The 19736-nt window shown below is 44.2% G+C and overlaps 2 long non-coding RNA genes across 4 annotated transcripts; both read left to right on the top strand.

The window, feature by feature from the left end:
• Window positions 1-1349: 1349 nt before the first annotated feature.
• LOC131402513 (uncharacterized) lies at window positions 1350-3208 on the top strand. The gene is made up of 3 exons (XR_009218729.1): window positions 1350-1696; window positions 2378-2449; window positions 3004-3208. It is a non-coding gene; the product is annotated as an uncharacterized LOC131402513 (long non-coding RNA).
• A 3-nt stretch (window positions 3209-3211) lies between these two features.
• On the top strand, window positions 3212-13167 carry LOC131402514 (uncharacterized). Of its 3 annotated transcripts, none has more exons than XR_009218730.1 (5): window positions 3212-3453; window positions 4039-4545; window positions 5811-5914; window positions 8941-9032; window positions 13070-13167. It is a non-coding gene; the product is annotated as an uncharacterized LOC131402514 (long non-coding RNA). The 3 variants fall into 3 exon arrangements; XR_009218731.1 differs by lacking the exon at window positions 13070-13167 and adding an exon at window positions 10635-10843; XR_009218732.1 differs by lacking the exon at window positions 8941-9032.
• The last annotated feature ends 6569 nt before the right edge of the window (window positions 13168-19736 follow it).

Genomic DNA, 19736 nt, shown 5'->3' with positions numbered 1-19736 from the left:
TGTGAATATGTTACCTCACATAGAAAGGAGACTTTGCAAGTGTGAAGAAGTCAAGGATCTTGAGATGAGGAGATAATCCTGAATTATCTGGATGTGTCCAATATAATCACAAGGGTCCTTACAAGTGAAAGAATAAGTCAAGAGTCAGAGTCAGAGAAGGAGTTATGACAATGGAAACAGAGATTGAAGTGATATGAGGCTGTTACCTAGGAATGTGAGCAGCCTCTAGAAGCTAGAAAATGCAAGGAAATGGACTCTTCTCTAGAGCCTCCAGAAGGAATGCATTCCTGCTGACACCTGTATTTTAGCCAGTGAGACTCATTTTAGATTTCTCTCCTCCCAAAGTATAAGATAATAAATTTTGTGTTATTTTAGGCCTCTAAATCTGTGGTAGTTTCTCAGAGTAGCAATAGGAAATGAATACAAGTCTTATTTGTAATCCAATCTGAGTGTTTCTGTGTGACTCAGAATTACAGCATCCCAACATTTTGGTTTTTAAAGCTGTATTCACCAATGAAAATAATATTTTAATGTTAGAGCACCAAAAGCCTATGTTCTGCTGTGCAATCTTCTGGAATTGCATGTTGTACCTTGTCAATTAAATTGTTTGAAAATTAACGTTAGACTGAACTTAGATGTGTAAGAGAGGAATCAACCCAAAGATAAGCTGTAAAGCCCACTGCTTATGATGGTTTTCTAATCTGTAAAGAAATAGATGAAAAGCTGCAAGTTTACACTGCTCCTCGGACTCTGAATTGTTTTTACTCTTTTAGAAAAACATAGAGTCATAAATTGCTTCTTCCTCTTTATTTTCTCCCTAAGACTATCTCCTTATTTATTATGGTGCAATTTCCCTGCTTCTGGTAGTATGTGTTTCCTAAGTCTGTGAGGCAGGCAGTTTTAGAAAGGTATATTGCAAAAGTTTTGATGATACCATTCTGTACTCGACTTGCCCTTCCTTCAAGTTTTTCTTATGCACTTCCCTGTCCTACCTAGTTTCTTTAATGGATTATAAACTTTTGCTTCATCTCACTATACCTGCACATGCCCATGACCAACCTCATGTTGGTGCCACTGTATGAAATAGTGTTTGACTTGTAAACAAATATGCAAATGGGTTCTTTCCCCTTAAGCATCCTTTGCGCCTCTTCTTTCCACTAATTCATTTTAGGATATTGATCTATCTCTTTTGAGTCCAGAGTTGTAGGGCTTGATCTTCCAAGGCTTTGGGAACATCTTGTGCGTGTGCTCCAGATTCCAAAGTCATGAAGAGACAGCCATTGCTCTGGAATGAACAAGTTGCTTAAGTCAAAATGCCACCCTTTACTCTTTTTTTCCCCCACATGAGTTATGCCTGAAGTGCATGACTTGATCTTTATTTTTAATACTATGGCCTTGGTACAGGTTGAACTTCAAAAACTATCATTATGTCCTGGTCTTTGTTTTTGCCATCGAGGAGATCAACAGGAGCCCCCAGCTGCTCCCCACCCTGTCTCTGGGTTTCCATGTCTACAATTCCTTCCACAGTGATGTCAGCACCTTGGTGAGCACCCTGAGGTGGTTATCAGGATGGGGTCAGATGATCCCTAATTACACCTGCCAGGCACAGAACAAGAATGTGGCTGTCACTGCAGGAACCACACCAGCATTCTCTGCCCACATTGGGACACTGTTGGAGCTCTACAAAATACCACAGGTATGAGCATGGTGGAGGGATGGATCTGGAGGGACTGAAGTTTTCCTCCTTGGTGAAATTCTGTGGCCACTCATGTGGAAAAGAAGAAAGTGGTTTTGCATGTCTCCCTAATAGGAAAAAACCTACCACAGATAGTTCTTGAAATGGTGGATTCATTATTTTGGTGTGTGAATCTGAGAGAGGGATGAAGTAGCCAGAGGCTAGCGTCACTGTCTAAAGCAGACCACAGGAGCTTCTGGAAGTGTGGTTGCCCAAATTCTCTCAAAGGAGTGGAAGCTAGATATTCTGAAATAATCATACCCTAGTTATTTATCGAATAGTTAATAAAATTTTATATGTAAACATGTACTTAAAACCACTTTACACTCTTCAAATGCTTTACAAATAGTCACAAATTTAATCCTAATATAAGACAATGAATAGGTAACGTTATTATGGGAATTTTTAGAGATATAGAAACTAAGATGGATAGAGGTTATTTAACCTTCTCAAGTGCATTAAGCTAGTCACATTAGAGTCAGGATTTGAACCCAGGCAGTCTGGCTTCAAAGCCAAGCTTCCCCTCAATCACTTCTACCATCAGATAATATTGCTTCATACTCACAGTGTTAGCACCAAGAATGTAAGTTTAGCTAACTGATCATATGAATTTTGTTGAAATTCTGTTGATTTTTCTTCCAGAGAACTCAATATGGAACACTTTTTCTCTTTTGATTCAGACAACCTATGGAGATTTTGATCCTGTACTGAAAGGTAAGGACTAGTTTTCCTCTCTCTATCAGATAGCTCACAAGGACACATCTCTAGTCTTCAGAATGGTCTCATTGTTGACACATTTTGGCTGGACCTGGGTAGGAATCTTAGTATCAGTTGATAAAAAAGGTGAGCAGTTCCTCTGGGAACTTAGAAGAGAGATGACTATGAACGGTGCCTGCCTGTGACTAAGATACCTGTGAGCAAGAGGACGTACACTTCAAAAGATTGGACATGCATAGCCAGAAGCACAGACTCATCAGCCAACGTGTTTATCATTTATGGTGACACAAGTAGATTAATAAATGTGAGCATTGCAGGAAACCATTATTTAACCACTCAGAAGGTGTGGATCACTACACCACAGTGGGATGCTTCTTTTATTCCACGTCACCACTTTTTCGATACCTACCGTGGGAGTCTTTCCTTTGCACACCAGAACTTTGAGATATCTGGATTTAAACACTCTCTATGGACAGTTAGCCCCTCTAAATACCAAGAAGACTTTTTCTTTACCAAATGATGCCTTGAGCATTTCAACTGCTCATTTGCAGGAACTGAATGTGGAAATTTTTGGAGTGTCCATTCAATGCCTCCCTGGAGTCTCTGCCAAAGGAAACATTAGACACGACTCTGTCTGGATCCAGCTACTACATCTATGATGCTGTGGATGTGGTGGCCTGAGCCCTCCATGAAATACTTTTTATAAAAGCAGAACAGGGGTCCATAATGGATGCAGGCCAGCTCATGTTTTTCCCTTAGCAGGTAAAATTCTCCCTTAAATAGGATTCTCATTATTGTTCTTTTAGGATCCGAGAGTTATTTTATTTGGGTATCGAATTGTGATTGTCACATTGTCACAGATCAGCAGTGACTTGTGCATAATGAATTACTGTTCTTTCTTACAGGTTGCAAGTAAACCTCTAATGATTGTAGGGTCTAATTAGCAACAGTGTCAACTCTTTTAACTAGAAATAATTGATTAAAAACTTTCACTGTGAGAGGTAAGTGTTCAAGAGAAAACAATGACAATTCATCCCAGGGAATTAAAAAATTCAGGGATTTCCAAAATCTAGTTCTGGCCCTATCCCTTGATATCTTAAATGCTTCGGGGGAAAGGACAATTTATTTGAACTTCCTGCATTTTTCTAGAAAGGCTACTGATAGCTAAATAAATATTTCCCCATTGAAATTTAAAATGACTTTTGGAAGCAAGGAGTTTGATCCCCTTTTTACAGATCAGAACCCCAATACTATGAAATATATTTTAATTCCCCAAGTCCTTATCAATTCTATTTAGATGAATTTGTACATGAACCTAGACTTTTATAAATCCAAAACCTATGAATAATGTGTCATGAAACTCTTGCTTTCAGGTATGAGGAAGTGAATGTCATGTCAGATCTAAATACACACATTTGTTATGAATATATATTTGTTCATGTATATATACAACCATATATATAGTTATGTATTATACAAATATCAGTTGTCCATTTATATAGAAATTATATCAATTAATGCGTGAAGATTCTGTACTAGGAGCTTTCATCTCTTCTCTCTCATTTAATAAAATATTTTGTTCAAAGGTAGGAAGAAGCAGGCTGTCTTTCTTTGTCTCTTCTTGAGCTCGAGGAAACTCCCTAGCACCCCTAAAGCAAACCTCATTGCTCAAGGTGCAGCTCAGGTTTAGCCCCACAGCACTCCCTGGACGTGGAATCTTCAGGAATGGTTTAAACCTCACCATGTGCTCTCTGAGGGCAGACAAGAATGCCTGCTTCCTTAAGCGTGCAGAATAGTAAACACTCCCCAAATTGAACTTATTCAGAGGATGACTAATATAGAGGGGAAAAAATCTAATTGCTGGGCAACTCAGTATCCCCACCAGTTCGAATCTGGGTTTTCTGCCTTCAATTTCCATGCTCATTTCATTTCCCAATTATGTCTCCCTTTTAGCTCCACCCATTCCTAAGAAACACCCAATTTAAAAAAAGCACTGGAGCTCACGTGTCACTGGATGAGAAAAGAAACTCTGTGTCACAGCATGTAATTCTGAACTATATGATTTTCCTAAAGGTCTTGGACTTCAGGTGAAAGTAAGGGAGTTTGTTCCCCAGGAACCACGTGGTCAAGGTTTCATCATACATGAGGAGCTGATAGACTGGGCCATGCGATTCAAAAAGGTTGCAGACAAGTCAATCTTGGATTAATCATCTACATCACAAGATAGAGAGCATATATGAAAATAATGGTGAAATCATTTAACTCATAACAAAATTCTCATTTGTTGATATAATTTTTCTTACTGTCCAAGAGATATTGAAAGGACACTTGTAATTAAAGAGATATTCCGGAATTTTGAAATGCTTTATACATTACAGCAGGACAGTGAGGCTACCAATTTAATAGGATGAGCTGATAAAAAATTGATTGAATTCCCATTTAAGCTGAAAAAGTGTCAATCTCACGTGCTTGCAAATTTATTGCTCTGCATGCATTGTGCCCTGAAGATATAACAGATGCTGACGACCTAGACTTTTGATGATTTAAAGATACAATTCAAATTGTCTTTTGCCATACGCTTTTCTTCCAGAAAACAAATTTTATTCTCTTTAACGAAAATCAAAAGAATTGACATTGAGGGTTTTTTTTAATATTTCAATATTTTATTAATTTTCCTTATATTTCCATCTCTTCATCCCAACTTTATACATTCTTGTAGAAAAATTCACCATCAGAAAAAAAGATTCTTTTGGCTCCCAAGGAACTGCATTCTTCCTCTTCTTCAGATTTCCCTTTAGAACTCAGTCTTGTAAGCCATCCCTCAAGATGCTATATTATATCATTCAAGCCTGTCCCTGTGTCTTTGGTGTATAATCTACCTGACATTAAATACATTACTAAATAAATTCAATAATTACAATTTGTACTAATCAAACAATTCTCATATAAATGCATTGTATGAATTAAAATATTATTTTTTATTAAGGTAAAATCTGCTTATAGTTCAAAAAAGTAATCCTGGAATACCATATTCAGAATCACATTTGTTATTGCCAGATGCCCCATTCCATAAAACAAACAAGTGTCCTAGTCATTGAGATGGAAAATTTTTTAAATCAGTACGTATTTTCGTGTTGGGAACTCTTTTCTGCAGATTGACCTTGATTTTATTTTGCTTTCCCTGGGTGCATCAATCATGTCAAATCTTATAGGTGATCTCTAAGATAAGTTTTGAGGTAATTTAAACAATATTATCAATTATTCAATATTATTAAATAAAAAAATATTATCCAATTATATAGTATTGTTCAGTATCATCAATAATTCTCTTCTTTCAAACTCCCCACTCTGGGTGTAGGACGTTCTGTCAGCCAGGATTCAGGAACATCCCTCAGGAAGAGAGAGCTACCTGCTGCTTTGTCTGTGTATTGTGCCCAGAGAGAGAAATATGTAATCAGACAGGTATGAACTGGCAAAATTACACAATCACTTTCTCTCACCTCTTCTTTGTCTCCAAATAAAATGTAAAGGATCTGAGAGTAACCAATAGCATCACATTTCTTCATTATTTTCTATTATTTCATTCACTCATTCAATACATTCATTTAGGAAATCAATACATCGTTTCCATGTTGGGAGTTACCTTGATCTGGCTTCCTTATACTCACATTGTTAGGTTCTGCTGAAGCAGCTCTTCTCAAGGGAATACAACCCTTAAACCACATGATGTGTTAGGCAAACACTTAGAGATTCCGTAGCACCGTATACTCATCTTGATCACAGAATAACACACATGGAATTATGATGGAAGTAAGTGTGGGTGTCTTTAGCACATGCCTCCTATTCATATCTTTACACCCAAGGTGGCGAGCACTATGCCTTACACATAGTAGGTGTGCAAAAACCAGAACTAAAGATTCAATAAATGAATGGACATATTATATTATTATTACTCTAGTAGAAGACATAAACAATGAACTGAGCATGCAAACTTGATAAGATAAAGGCTCTGCTTTCCAAGAAATCATAGTGAGGTACATGTGAAAAAGAATAGCAGGGCAATTTGAAAAGTGCCAAAATAAAGGTAGTTAGAGGTTAGCAGAGTCAACAAGAGTAGATAGTGTTACTTGGATAAATCAGATAATTCTTCATGGAAAGCTTATGTTTGAGTTGAGCTTTTAAAAATATGGGGGGATTTTTCAGTTAAAGATGAAGAGGGCCTCTTGGCAATAGATGTTTGAGCAACAAAAGTTATGCAAGATTAATAAGTTCTGGAGACCTACCATCCAACATGGGCCGATAGTTCACAATACTGTACTGTAGACTTAAAAATTTACTAGGAGGGTAGATTTATGTTAAGTATTCCTACCTCAAAAGAAAAAAAGTATTTTAAAAAAGGAAGTTAAATAAAAAAATTAAAGAGGACAGGAGGAAACATTTGGGGGTGATGAATAGGTTAAGGACTTGAGTAGTGATGGTTTCACGGGTGTATATTATCTCCGAACACATTAAGTTGTATACATTAAATATGTACAGCTTTTTGTATGTCAGTCATACCTCAATAAAGTTTTTTTAAAATGTTTTCATGTGGCATATTCAGACATTCAGAATATGACTAATACGACTGGAATGAGATGATAAAAGACTGATCATGGATGATGATGGAATAGGTAAATAATGAAAAAAAATCCCATCATATTTAAAGTACAATATTCCAGTCTTACCAAACAAAACAGCAAACAATTCATATATACTTATTACCAAAGTTGTCTCTACATTGCTAAATGTTCTGTCCAGTAAGATAATTCATGAAATAACATATTACAGAAATAATAATGGGCTGGAGGAGAGAGCATGTTTACAAATTATGTTTGTTGTTAGAATGCATCTGGCTATAAATTAAAAAGAAAAAAATCTAAAAGTGTCTTTTAAAAAATATTTATTATATCCCATAAAAAAGGCCAGAGTAATTTACTACGATGATTCTTTGCGCCAGAAAAAATAAAAGCACAATTGTTGCATTATAAAGATGGAGAAGGAAATAGGTTTCATTCCATTTGTTATTTACTTGATGAATGATGTCATAGATATCACTTTTTACAAAAAAATAGTGAAAGAATTAAAAAAAAGGCCATGATAGAATGACTCCAGGTTTAGGGAAAGGAATGAAGAAAAGCTATTCAACATCCAGCTACCTGTACAGTCTAGGGGTGCACGGAAAGCATCGCCTCCAGCCCCGCCCCTGGAGCTGATTTCCTCCCACTGTGAAGTCGGCCAGACTTATTCCAGCCCCACCCCCGCCTCTTCCCGCCCCTGGAACTGGTCTCCGCGGACAACCTCCTGGCCTGGTTCCGCCCACAGCCTGGTCCCGGCTCATTGCCCCGCCCGCACCCTTGTCCCCCCCACCCCCGGGCCTGGTGTCACTCACACCCTTGTGCCCGCCCACAGCCCGCCCCTAGAACTGGTTCCCGCCCCTAGATTCCGTCCCTGTCCCTGGTGCTGACCCAGCCCGCGTCCCAGCTTCGCACTCACTCTAGACATTGGAGACCTCCCCCGAGGCTGGGGTGCGCGGCCCCGCCCCGCCCGCCGCCTCAACCCGGAGCCCCCAAACGTCCGTCCTCCCCGAACGCCCGCCCGAGACCGGAAGCGGAAGCGCGGGCGGCGCCGTGGATGGAGCGGGAGGTCTGCGCGGTGTGTCCAGTCTTCTCGGCGCGGACGGGATTCCCGTGGACCTTCGGCCGAAGGGGCGAGGCGCGGTGAGCAGCGGGCGGTCCCGGCTCCGGTCGCGGTCCAGGGAGGGGCCTGGGCCGCGGGCAGCCCCGTCACGGCCCGGCGTCCCCCCGTCCCCCCGGAGCCCCGGTTCCCCCGGGCTGTTCGTCAGGGCGCCCGAGGCTGCTGTTCCTCCCGGCTCCGGGCGCCGCCGGCCCCTCCTCAGAGTCCCCGTCACCGTCCTCCGTGTGATTTTGTCCCCAGGGGGCTTATCCGCGTCTGGAGGCGGTGTTTGGGTTGTTACTAATGGGGGCGCTCCTGGCATCTAGGGGGGGAGGCAGGGATGCTGCTCAGCGTCCTCCAGGACGTCCGTCCCAGGACGGCCCGACAGAGAATCATCCGGCCCCAGATGTCAATGGTGCGGAGGTTGGGAGACCTGCTCCAGGGCCTGAAAATCTCCCGAGCCCTGAATGAAGTGTGGGAATTGTTTACCAGTCAGCGAGCCACTTACAGGGGCCATAAATGACAAGCTTGTTTAAAGGGTCCGGAGTCAGCAAAGTGAGTTGAGGGAGTCAAGTGCGCACAGCACGGAGCTGCTTCTCCCATCTTGGGGAGCAGGTGGCTGGACAGGAATCGGGAAAATCCAGTCTCAGCCAACAGTTACAGTTAAATAAGTAAATACGAAAAAGAAAAGTAAGTGGGGTGGGCTTTCCTTCCATCACCTGTATTACTCCCTGTAAAAGGCCTCAAAAGCAATCTTTGCTTTTTTTTTCCGTTAGAAAAGAAAAGTGTCTGGGGGGCTCAAGTTTGAGTTGAAACCAGGCTCAGGGTCCACCTGTCCTCGCTGATCCGTGGATTTCTGTGTGACCAGGTGAGTACCCTGTGGACCTGGTACCAACAGGTTCCAGCAGCCTCTGCTGTGCAGAAGACCTGCCAGTGGGCTTTCCTGGGCTCAGGTTGTCAGCACAAGGACTCACTGAGAGTGAGGGTATCATGAGAAAAATTATTTATGTTTGATGGATTATATTCAAGGGAAAGATGGTAAGGTGTGTGAGGCTCTGTGTGTAAATAATTCAGAAAATACAGTTACTTGCAAAGAAGAACACATTAAACAAATATATGTAAATAAGTGTAAATATGTGTAACAGTAAAGAAATATAGACTTACCTGCATTCCGAATTCTCAAAAGTCAGGATTTCATATATAAATATAAATATATAAATGTTTTACGTGTATATGTAGTATTACAAGACATCTCATTAAATATTAGCAGGGATGCTCAGCAACATTCCTCAGGCCTATTCAATTTGACTTCTAAAGACCTATAAATGCTCCACAAAGATTCAAAATCTTACAGACACCTGGAGAAAAATATGATTTGAACTTCATGTTAGTAACAGAAATGTAAAGTTAAATTGACCAGCAGCCGGATTTATTTTCAGCATATTGTTGTTCATGAGATTTCAAATCATTTGGAGGAATATTAAGCAACACCTTTTAGATAGAAGGGTAGGGCACTAGTCTCCAAAAAGATTGTCCTCTCCACCTCACATTCTAAAGGGAATTAACTTTGCTTCTTGAATCCTTTCTGAAATAACAGTCTGGTGATTCACGTTGAAGACAATCTTGTTAAGTAATTTTATATATAATTGTTGGCCTCTCCTAATTGTGTGTGTATGTCTGTGTGCCTTTTTCATTCTAGCATTCCTGGGACGTTCTTGAGGGAATGTGTGCTTGTCATGCAGTAGATATTCTTTGAGTGCACAATTTATGGTGACCCACCATCATCATTTATTCAGAACAGAGGGGTTTTCCAGGACACAGGACATTAAGCGTTCAAACCAGGATGGTTCCTCATCTGATGAGCCAGGCTCTGGGCCAGGTGCGTGGGGACCTGGAGAACCAAACAGACCTTGTCCCACCTCCATGGGATTTATATTCTGTTAGGGAATTTGGATTTTAGACAGTTAATGATGAGAGTGATTTGGGAGTTTGGCACAAGGGGACTAAACCGGAGGGGGCGGGGAAGCCCTCTTGAGAAGGACTGATATTTAGCTTGAGAGCTAGAGTTGGGACTGGATTTAGGTGGTTGGAGGGTTAGACTGGAGTGAGGGTGTGGGAGTTTGTTCAAGAGAGCGTTTCAGGCAGAGGGACCCGCATGAGGACACCCCTGAAGCAGAGAGCCTGGTGTGTCCATGAACTGAGAAGAGGGATGGCTGAGCCGAGTCAACACAGGGGGAGGGGTGTGAGCCAGACCAGCGAGGGGAACAGGCTGGACCAGGTCAGGCGTGACTTTGGACTCTGTTCTAAGACCAGTGGGAAGACACTGGAGAGGTGCGAGCAGATGGGTGATGTCATTGGCGTTTGGTCTAAGCATGTGGGTTAAAATGGACTTGAGGCTTAAGAATGAAGACTTAAGGGGCAGATAGGAGGTGTTGGGAAGAAGGTTACGAATAAGGTGATTGTTCCCTAGGCCTGGATGATGGCTGTGGAGTAGGAAAGAAATAGAAAGAAAAGACCTTGGAGTGTAGAACCGCGAGAAGGTAACGGTACTTTCTTGCCTGGATGTGTCAGATGGCACAGGGCAGTGACTGTGCTCCTCGCTGCTGTCCGTGCAGACCTGCAGGCGCCCCCTCACCCAGGTCTGTGTGTTCACCCCACTTAGCCACTCACAGGCCTCCCTCCACATCCTAAAGGAAGTCAGGCCTTACTTGTGAGGGGGTTGTCTCAGACGGGAGACACCGAGGAGAGCCTCTCCAGACATCAGAGCAGCCCCTTCAGCCTCTCCCTCAGGCTCCTCCCCCTCCACTCTCTGGCTTTCCACACCCAGAAGGACCCCTGCTCAGTATTCCACGTCCCCGTGTTCTTCCTCCCTCAGGCTTGAGAAGGGTGGGCAGCCAGTGGGGTGGACATCATCTGTACCTTCCACTCTTACCCCCGCATGTCCTGGGCTGGACAGAGAGCAACTCTACTGGGAGCTGAGCCATGAGAGCCAGGGCGTCACCCACCTGGGCTCCTTCACCCTGGATGGGGACAGCCTCTACGTCAGTGTTGAGGGGCTGGGCTACAGCCGTGCTCTCTGTCCCTATCATAGTTCTGTGTTGCCTCCATTGCTCTAAAGTGAGCTGTGATCCATCTCTGTCTCCTTGTGGTCGGGGTGCAGTCTTCTGGGGTGGTGACTGGGGCCAGCCACCTTCCATCTCGTTTCATCCCCCCTGAACACCCCTCCCCTCTTCCCCTCTGCTTTCCCCCCTGCTTTCCCCACAAAGCTCCCTACATCCTCCCTCTCCCTTAATCCTTTATGTTCACCCCAACTCTTGCTCAGCTCCTCTCGCCTTCTCTCCACAGCTGACGCCTATGGAGCTGTGGCCCTGACTACTACCAGTGAGTATTCCTGGCCCTCATCTCCTGGGTTCCATCCCCATTTGGGGTTGGGGAGCAGTGGTTCTCCTGCACCCGCTGTCCTTGTTGAGAGAAGGACCTGGAAGGGCCCTAACTCATCCCTTCTCTCTCTCCCGTGTTCTGGTGGAGAGTCCCAGCCCAGGGTGAGAAAGCCTTAGTGACAGACATATTCTCCACCACATTCTGACCCCATGTGGTTTTCACTTTAATTCTCCTAAAGCCTTGCCCTTGGTCCTCCTTTTCCAGGTGTCCCATCCGTCTGTCCAGTGTTCTGCCCGTCCATCTGTCTCTCCTCCGAGTTCAGTCTCTCTTGTTCACCTATCTCACTCTCTTGGGCTCCTCTCATCCACAGGCTTGCTCATCCCTCTACTCACACAGTCACCCCTCCCCTCACTCTCATGTATGCTTCACCTGTGAATGGTGGTCCTGGGACAGCCACTGCTGGAGCCCGGGTGAGCCTGGGGGCTCCTCCCACTCTGTCCCTCCCTGAGACAGCCCTCGCCACAGCTCCCGAGCCGGCCACCACGTCCCTGCATACTTGATCATCACCTGTGCCACCAGAAGCCACCACAGGTGTCTGGGGGCCCCTTTTCCTTCCCAAGAGAAGCTCTCCAGCCCCACACCTCCACCAGCCAGTTGTGATCCAGGAGCTGGGCAGCCACAGTGTGAGATTCTGGTTTTGAGGAAATGGTGCTGATCACAAAGATTATACCAATGATTCAGTCTGAGGCCAGCCCTCAGAGAGCCCCTAGCCTTGTGAAATTAACACACCAATATAACACTGTGTGGGAGGTTTCGGGAAGAGGCACTGGCATAGTTTGCAGAGGAAGAGCTTGCTAGAGAAAGTTGCACCTGAATAGAGTCTTTAAGAATGAGCAGGAGGGACCCAGGCAGGTAGAGGATGAAGAGTTTTTCTGGCAGAGAGGATTCCGTGAGCAAAGGCTTGCACCAGAAACAACATGCCGTATGGGGATAATTGAAATGAATTTGGGTTGCGTGAAGCATGAAGTTTAACCCGCGGTACATGGATAAAATGAGACTGAAAGGTCAGCAGGAGCCAGATTGAGTAGAGCCTTGAGTGCCAGGTCAAGAAGGTTGAACTAAACACTGAAGGCCATAGGGAGCCATGGGTGGTACTAGAGCAGTGGTGGCCCTAGTGAGGTATTCATTTCAGAAAGATTCTTCTAGTGGTCAATGTAGAACATCCTTTAGACAGAGCATCCAGTGAGCCTGCTGGGGTGTTGGTCCGGGTGAAGGAAGTTAAGTCCCCTGAGCTGGGACAGGGATGGAGAGGGAGTGTGTGTGAGGACCAGTGTTCAAGGTGAATGGGTGTTACTGGGAGGGAGGAGGAGCTGAGCAGATGTGCTGGTTCTGACTTGGGTGACCACACGGGTGGGTGGTGGTGCCCCTGGGAGAGAAGACGACAGATGATAATGAGTGCAGGACTCTGGTCTGGTCTCAGGCCAGCTCTCAGTGATGGCCATCGCTCTCCCTCTCGTCTTGCAGCTTTGGGGCACAACCTGAAGACCCTCACAGTCACCTTCCCCATCTCCACCCTCCAGTATTCATCAGACAGGAGCAACGGCTCAGCCACGTTCCACTCCACTGAGAGGGTCCTGCAGAGCCTCGTGAGACCCTGGTCCCAGCAGCTCCTGGTGGGTTAAATCCCACCCAGCCCCTCCCCCAACCCCTGTCCCTCCTGCTCCTCCTCCTCCTCCTTCCTCCCCAGCTGGATCCTTGTTCAAGGAGAGCAGCCTGGGCCTCTTCTCCTTGAGTTGCAGACTGTTCTCCCTCAGGTAAGACCCTCCCCTGAGCATTTGCCCCTAATGACCACTTTTGTGACCACCCCTCTCTCAGTCTCCCCACTGTCCTCCCATTTCCTCCTTCCTGTTCTGGCCCCCCTCCAGAGGTTTCAGGACCTCTCTCTAGATTCCCCACGTACCTCTCTCCCCAGGCCTGAGAAGGATGGGGGAGCCACCTGAGTGGACGCTGTCTGCACCCACCGCCGTGACCCCGTGGGCCACCATGCCTCTGTGCTGGGAGCTGAGAGTCTCCACGTGTCTGCTCTTCCTCTCGGTGGCTCCAGGCTCTGCACCCTGGAGTTTATGCATGCAGAGAGAACACCAGCTGCATTTCCCCAGCATCAGCTGGAACCTCAGCAACCCGGAGCCCACATCCTCGGAGTACACCGCCCTGCTGAGGGACACCCAGGACCAGGTGGGTTCTCCCCTGTCCCATCTCTCCTTGCCCTGAAGGCACCCTCATTCCTCCGTCTGACTTACATCTGTTAACATGGTTGTTTCAGTCCTTCACTTTCCCTGCGTGTCTGGGTTCTCTCAGTTTCCAGAGGTGATGTCCTAGCTGCCTTCCCTATTTCTCACATGGGTAAACTGAAGCTCAGAATGGGGAGTATTGTATCTAAGGTCACACAATGAGTTAGGGGCAGAGCCAGGATTTGAAGTCAGGTCTCCCTTGCCCCAAGGTCTGTGATCTGTCACTGGCTGCAGTGGCCCCCTGCGTCTCCAGGAGACCTCCATCTCTCCCATTCTCCCTCGCGTTTGTTCTAGGTCACCAAGCTCTACAGAGGCAGCCAGCTGTGAGACATATTCCACTCCTGCCTGGTCACCGACTTGATGTAGGTTGAGGATATTGGAAGCATTGGCTGAGCTGGTGGCTGATGGCTCTGAGCTCCCGTGACACATCCTTGATCTGGAAGTCACTGACATGGTGCCCATTCTCCCCCACATCCCTGTCAGCTAATCCTACCATCTCCTTCCATAGGTGTTCGGGGGTTGAGAAAAGCATTAACATTTGGGGCCACCAACCTCCAGCATCCTCCTCCTCCTCCTCTTTTGGAGACTTTCAACAAATATCAGCAGTCTAACCGTGCTCTCCAATAGTGGAGCCACTAACCACATGGGGCAATTTAAATTTTTTATACACCTGTTGGGATACGATTCACATATTGTGTGTGTGGGGGGGCTGTATTTTTTAGGTTTTTCTATATACAATATCTTCACCTCTGCAAAACAAATAGTTTTACCATTTCCCTTCCAATCTGGGTTTCTTTTATTCCTTTTTCTTGCCTAATTGCCCTCATTAGAAACTCTAGTACCTGTGATTAACATATCAGATGAGGGAAGACATCATGGTCTTGTCCCTGGTCTTAGGGGGAAATTTTCAGTCTTTCCGCATTGCATATGGTGTTAGCTGTGGGTTTTTCATCGTAGCTATTTATAGGTTGAGAAAGTTTTTTTCTATTCCTAATTTGTTGAGTGTTTTCTTTTTTAGACATGAAGGGTGTTGTATTTTGTGAAATTCTTTTCTATGTATATGGTCAAAATTACGTGGTATTGGCCGTTATTCTATTAATATGGTGTATTACATAATCAAGTTTTCAGATATTAAGCCACCGCTCCAACTAGAGGTGAGAGATTCAGACGTTCTCAAGTCTGTCCTGGGCGTGCCACAGGCCTGAGCCCTTGTGGCCTTCTAGATGCCCACAAATACACTGGAGCTTTTCAAAGCCCCCTGTGGACATCTCATTCCCCCAATTTTTCTTCTAAGTTTTTGGCTCACCTCTTGCCTGCCTCAGCTAGTGTCACTCCCTCAGGCAACTACAATAGAAAACAATTAGCGCTGATTGTTTTTAGCAAGTGCCCTGGGGACAGACTTTCCTCCCTGGGCAAGCTCTGAGTCAAGTAACGAAAAGCCCTGAACATGGGGCGTTTTCGGGGAGCTGCCAGGCAGGTCAGCTAGTTGCAGTTGGGTGGGGAGGGGTCTTTTCAGAGCTCCACACCCATTATGGCTGCTGTGCTGCGGGTTGTCTCAGCCACCATGGTTCTGAGACTGACGGTTTTTACAGTTATGGAGGATGTTGTGAGAGCAGGATGGAAATAGTGCAAGTTATAGTGCCACGAAGTTTGCTCCCTTTATCAAGATTCCACCGTGTGTCTTCACTAAACCCTCCTCAGATTCTTACAAGCCTTTGATTAATTTCTAGACTTCTGAAAAGTTGATTTCGACCATTTTTACCAGTGTTCTCATTGTTTGTATGCATTTGCAGAAGTCCTTACTCCAAAGTTTCAAAAATGTTCTCCCTGTGGTTATTTATTTATAAATTAATTACTTGAAATGAAATTACATGAAAAATTCAGTTCCTCAGTCACACGCACTAGCCACGTTTTAAGTGCTCAATAACAACATGGGGCTAATAATGAGTGTATTTGGTAGTGCAGACAAATGTTGACATTATTGCAGAAAGTTCTCTTGAACAGGACCCAGAAGCAGGGAATCTAGAATCAGGGTAGAATTCTAGACACCCTTGTTCATATTTGTGCCCTTCCAGGTCTGTCCCCCACAGTAACCACACTGGAGTGGACTCCCTGTGTACCTTGCCGCTTTGGCACAGAGACTGGACAGAGTTGCCATCTATGAGGAATTCCTGCAGCTGAGCCAGAATGGTACCCAGCTGCAGAACTTGACCCTGGACAGGAAGAGTGTCTTTGGGGATGGTAAGGCTCCCTGCTCATTGGGAAAGGAAGTGAGGCCTTTCTGGGGACTCTGGATGCTTGGCGCTGAGAGAGCATTGAACTTTCTCAGGCTGGCAGGAGGTGGCATAGTCCCCCAGTCTTTACCCACCCTTGAGAGAGAGAAAAGGACACCAGTGTAATGTAGGAGGCCCTCACCTTCTCCTAGACAGTCTGTGACCTCATACTAGTCACCTCCCCTCTCTGGACTTTTGTTTCCTCATGTCTGCACTGAAACCCACTGGGCCAGATGGTCAGTGAGGGCCTCCAGCTGTGTGTGAAGCAGACTTACAGGTTTGGGCGTCATGTGGTTTCTGATCCACAGGCTATAGTTTGCCAAGTCCCGCTCTAGATGAGCACCAATGCACTAGAACTTTCTGCAGTGGTGGAATGTTCTATATCTGTGCTGAACAGTGCATAGCCACATGTGGCTGTTGAGTGCTCGAAGGATGGTATTGGGACTGGTCTTTATTGTTACTGAGTTTTAATATTACTGAGGTACCAGAATTTTTATTTTATTTAACTAAAATTAATTTTAATTCAAAAAGAGACTTGTTGCTGCTCCATATCAGACAGCACACCTCTAAGGGGTTGTCTGGATAGAGGTACAAGAAGGGGGACATGCACCCTCCCACCAAGCCCACTGGGTGCTGTGTGTCCTACCCTCCGGGAGTTTATGTTGTAGCTGGCAATAACAAGAATAGAGAATTGAAACTTATCAATTAATTGATGTGAACAAACTCATACTTGCAGGCAGAAATCAGAGAAGACTTCCTGCAGGATATTACATTGTAGGTTAATCCTAGAAAATGAATATTAAGCAAATAGATAAAGTAGAAGGGGATGAATGTGTTTCTAGGCAGGGAAGAACACTTTTGAGTGGGAATTTACAAATTTAGAGAGATCCCATAGGCTTGCCAACTGTGATGACCCATTCTCCCCCCAGCCGTCCTAAGAAAGTCCAGCTCAAATTCAGTCCTCTGTGCCCAGAGGTATGAATTTGGTTTAATTTATTAAACTTTTGTTCTGTGATAACGGCCTTGGATTTTGTAGGAATGTGTGGTCACGTTTTAGAGATGGAAACTAAAATGGGGTGAAACATGATGATGTCTACTTGACTTTAATATTTCATTGAAAACATGGGATGAATCAAGGTTGGCAAGTGTTAATAATTTATACATTGATAAAATGTTGTTTTAATTGGATGGAATATACATGGTTAAATTAGATGATGGATGTTTATGAGACTGTTCCCTTTATTTTTCTGTGTCTAAAAAGTTCTATTAAAAAGAGTGAACCACACTCACATGCATTCTCCATTTGATTCACTTCCAGAATATTCTCCCAACAGAGATGACACCTTGACTGAGAAGCCTGGTAAACCTGCAGGAAGCCCCAGCCCACGGAAGGTGGCGAGAATCTTGATGCTGTGCCTCATCAAAGAGAACCATGCGCACAGGGTCTTGGATGATGAGGAAAGTTGGCCAACCCTTGTCAAGGACGGTTGAGGCACAGTGGGGTCAGCAGGAGCCCTGGGGCGATGACAGGAGGTGGCTCACCCCAGCACTTGTCTCCCCAGACCACCCCGTCTGGGCCCTCATCCTCATCTGCTTGGCGGGAATCCTGGTGCTCATCACAGGCCTGATCTGCTGTCTCCTGGTAAGCCATGACGTGTTGCTTGTCTTCTTACTATTGGGTTGTAAGAGCTCTTTATATATTATAAATACACGTCCTTTTCTAGGGATATGTTTTGCAGATGTTTTCTCCCAGTCTGTGTGTGGCTCGCCTTCTCCTTCACAACATGAGTCATTGGGTAAATGAAAGTGACAGTCATCATGAGATTCCACCACACTTGAGAATGGCTAAAATTAAAAAGACTGACTATAGCAAGTGTTGTTGAAGATGTCAAGTCACTGAAACTCTCATCGAGTGCTGGTGAAAAATAGCTTGAATGCGTATTTAATAATTACATACGTCTACCCAGCAATTCCTCCCCTAGGAATCCATCCAAGGGAAATAAACCCGTATGTCTATACACAGACTTGTACACACATGTTGATAACAACCTATTTATAGTATACAAAAACGGAAAACAACCCAAATGTCCGTCTACTGGTGAACGGATACAGAAAGTGTGGTATTTCCCCACAGTGGAATACTATATAACCATAAAAAAGAATGAATTATTATTTTTTTCTTTTTTAATTATTTTATTGAACTTATAAAGGGTTTTAACATTGTGTAGTTTCGAGTGTTCATTATTATTTGTGAATTTCTGTATAGACTGCATGGTGCTCACCAACAGTAGTCTAACTTTTATCCATCACCATGCATATGTGCCCCTTTAACTCTTTCACTCAACCCCCAGCCCCCATCCCCTCTGGTAACCACTAATCTGTTCTCTTTATCTCTGTGTATGTTTATCTTCTACATATGAGTGAAATAATGCATATTTGTCTTTGTCTGGCTTATTTCATTTAACAGCTGACCCTCCAGGTCCATCCAGGTTGTTGCAAACAGGACGATCTTGTCTTTTGTTTCTGGCTGAGTAGTATTCCATTGTATATAACACATACCACATCTTCTTTATCCATTCATCTGTAGCAGGGCACTTGGGTTGCTTCCATGTCTTGCCTATTGTGAATAATGCCTCAGTGAACACAGGGGTGCATAAATCTCTTTGAATTGTTGATTTCAATTTCTTTCGATAAATACCCAGTAGTGGGATAGCTGAAAAGTATGGTATTTCTATTTTTAATTTTTTGAGAAATCTCCATACTGTTTTCCCTGGTGGCTGCACCAGTTTGCATTCCCACCAGCAGTGTGTGAGGGTGCCCTTTTCTCCTTATCCTCTCCAACATTTATTATTTTTTGTCTTGGGAATTATAGCCATTCTGATAGGTGTAAGGTGATCTCTCATTGTAGTTTTGATTTGAATATCCCTAATAATTAGTGATGTTATACATCTTTTCATGTGTCTGTTGGCCTTCTGTATATCTTCTTTGGAAAAATGTCTGTTCATATCCTCTGCCCATTTTTAGATTGGATTGTCTGTTTGTTTGTTGTTGGGTTGTATGAGTTGTTTATATATTTTGGAGATTAATCCCTTGTCAGATATGTGATTTGCAAATATTTTCTCCCAGTTGGTGGGTTTTCTTTTCCTTTTTTTTTGCGTGAGGAAGATCAGCCCTGAGCTAACATCCGTGCTAATCCTCCTCTTTTTTTCTGAGGAAGACTGGCTCTGAGCTAACATCTATTGCCAATCCTCCTCCTTTTTTTCCCCCAAAGTCCTAGTTGATGGGTGTATGTCATAATTGCAGATCCTTCTAGTTACTGTATGTGGGACGCAGCCTTAGCATGGCCAGACAAGCAGTGCATCTATGCGCGTCCGGGATCCGAACCTGGGCCGCCAATAGCGGAGTGCGCACACTTAACCACTAAGCCATGGGGCCGGCCCTGTCTTTTCGTTTTGTTCATCATTTCCTTTGCCTTGCAGAAGCCTTTTAGTCTCATGTAGTCCCATTTGTATATTTTTTCTTTTCTTTCCCTTGCCTGAGTAGACATGGTATTGGAAAAGATGCTGCTAAGATCGATGTCAAAGACTGTACTGCGTATATTTTCTTCTAGGAGTTTTATGGTTTCAA

The sequence above is a fragment of the Diceros bicornis genome, unplaced genomic scaffold, assembly GCF_020826845.1.
Source record: "Diceros bicornis minor isolate mBicDic1 unplaced genomic scaffold, mDicBic1.mat.cur scaffold_122_ctg1, whole genome shotgun sequence".
NCBI classification, from domain to species: Eukaryota; Metazoa; Chordata; class Mammalia; order Perissodactyla; family Rhinocerotidae; genus Diceros; species Diceros bicornis.
Note: the sequence above shows the minus strand (reverse complement) of the source record. Positions and strands in the feature narration are given on the sequence as shown.